This window comes from Poromitra crassiceps (genome assembly GCF_964638095.1).
Source record: "Poromitra crassiceps genome assembly, chromosome: 9".
Classification (NCBI taxonomy): domain Eukaryota; kingdom Metazoa; phylum Chordata; class Actinopteri; order Beryciformes; family Melamphaidae; genus Poromitra; species Poromitra crassiceps.
This window is the reverse complement of record NC_139630.1, coordinates 34,484,439-34,486,938: the sequence shown is the minus strand read 5'-3', so window position 1 is coordinate 34,486,938 and position 2,500 is coordinate 34,484,439. Positions and strand designations below refer to the sequence as shown.

The 2,500-nt window shown below is 44.8% G+C and overlaps 1 protein-coding gene across 4 annotated transcripts in view; it reads right to left on the bottom strand.

Annotated features, from left to right (window-relative positions):
* Nucleotides 1–2,500, bottom strand: part of galnt14 (UDP-N-acetyl-alpha-D-galactosamine:polypeptide N-acetylgalactosaminyltransferase 14 (GalNAc-T14)) — a 238,282-nt gene that overhangs the window by 28,736 nt on the left and 207,046 nt on the right. The gene's annotated exons all lie outside the window — the stretch shown is intronic.

Here is a 2,500-nt window from a genome sequence, read left to right as displayed (position 1 = left end):
TCCAACACAGTCTCACAGAAAATTGTATAATACCAACGATATGGACCAACGTTGCTATTTTACAATTTCGGCTCGAAAATTGTAAAATAGTAACGTTCTGAGATTTTAGGGTTAGGATTAGAGTAGGGGGAGGGGTTAGAAACAGAAAATCTCCGTAAAACACGCCCAAACCACGCCCACCGCTGTAGACACGTACGTTCCCATTTTACAATTTCTTAGCCGACATTGTAAAATACCAACGTTTGTCCACAAACGTTGCTATTTTACAATTTTTTTGGAGATCGGGTTGTTTCATTCATACTCCTTCCTAGCCAATCACAGTTCTCCATGCTCTCCCACGCTCTGCTTCCTATCCAATCACAGTTCTCCATGCTCTCCCACGCTCTGCTTCCTAGCCAATCACAGTTCTCCATGCTCTCCCACGCTAGCAAGAATCGGTCCAAGCCATTTCCTTGTCTCGCTTTGCCACAGAACTAGTGTCCTCTAGAGAGAGAGAGAGTGGCGTCAGCGGAGGACCAAAATGCGAGACTCATTAGCCAATGAACAGCCAGGAATGGGTCTCGTGCTACTTTTGCATGCTAAAATAAAGCTGATAATTTACAATGATTCAAGGGGGGGGGAAAACCCTTTCAAAGTACAACACAAACTGTCTATTTTGCTGCAACTCGACAGTGCTGCTTAATCCAGGACCTTACTTCCTGGAACTCTTGAGAGTAAAAAACTGGTCCATTGGAGTGAATGGAGATGTCGAGACTCTTCTATCTACACGGCTCTGCACGGCGTGTTCAGAGTATTTCAAGTTCTTGTCTCTTTCTATATGGTTGGCTACTCACGGTCATGTTGTCACTCTGCAGCTGCTGTGTGCCTGTCTACCAGCTGTTTTGCCCCACCTTCTCCCCTGCCACCACCGACGTCATGGCTTCAGAGGGATTCCCCATGGGGGGGGATTTCTATTCATTCCCTGACGCCCTCCCCTCATCATCGCAGGAGGAGGGTCATCATGGAGCCATACGCCAAAACTGAATCTTGTTTTATTGTATCATTAAAGTTTATTTCGAACCTTACTAGTCTCTCATGATTGAATTGCATATGGTAAATCATCCAGTGGAGTAGAATATTATTCAGAAAAGAATCATTGTCGTCTTCCTCATCTTCATCAGCTGTTAACTCATTCAGGGCCAGTTTAGGACTGCCAATATTTAGCACAGGCCAAAGATTTTCATAATTGTTGGTCATCTTTCAAGACCCACAGTAAATTATCTATTAGCACCAGAGTGATTTGCAATACCTCAAAATGAAGATGTACGTCTCTGGGTTCACCAGGAAAAAAAAAGTTAGCTTTTAGCATGTTCTGTACTCTACTTATATCCATTTATATACACCCTGTTTTCACCCAAAATGTCTCTCTCTCAGATGACAAACAGGAGCAAATGCAATTTCTGTAAAATACACATTCTCAAGGAGAACTCGCTCTCAATTCTTTTATTTTGAACTGTATTGACATCAGACATGTAAATACTATTCGTTATGACACAAATGAAAAAAAAAAAAATATATATATATATATATATATACACATGAAGTGCTTTTTTTTTACATTCAACACTACAGCAGTGTGAGTGAGTGTGCAGACAGACACACAGACAGACAGACAGAGAGACAGACAGACAGACACACCGACAGACAGACAGACAGACAGACAGACAGACAGACAGACACACACACACAGACACACACACACACACACACAGACACACACACACACACACACACACACACACGATCCCCCTTCGTTGCGTGATTTCTAACCCCACATAGGATAAGCAATAACCACGCCCTGTGGCGCCGGGATTGGCCAGGAGCAACACTGGAGCAGAGACACTACACTGGAGGGCACGCAGTCCAGCGATTTCATGAAGCTCTTGAGAACGGGCAGCGGGCTTCTGCCTGCCTACAGTAGCTGTTCGTGTGCTGCTCGTCCATGTCTCCCCCTGTCATATTCTCCCTGCTCCCGTTTTCCCCTCGGCTATTCAACACGTCCTCACCGCCCTCTGATCACTGCTGATCGATCATTTCCTCATTCCTCCGATGATCAAACGCATCTGTGGATTACTTTCTCCGGTTTTCTCCGGCTGGCACACAGGAAGGCTGGCACACAGGAAAGCGACCAGCTCCTGCAGCGCGCGAGGGGCGTTTCAATGGGGTTTCTCCTGTCTGCACAAGGCAAGCTCCTTATCCATTTTCTGATATTCCTCCTGCTCAATTTCAAAACAACAGCTGCGGTATGTGTTTGTTCACGTGTTGTCTTAGATGATAGGGACCTGATACCATGTGACAGGCTGGGGAAGTGTTTTAACTACGCCCTGCAGTAATAAAAACAAAAACACGTCAAACACGTCATTGGCCCTCTGGGCTATTCCTGATAAGACGTCAAAGACGTCATTGGCCCTGAATGAGTTAATTAAAACCAGCATTAATTAAAAGCATTGTCTTTTTTGCC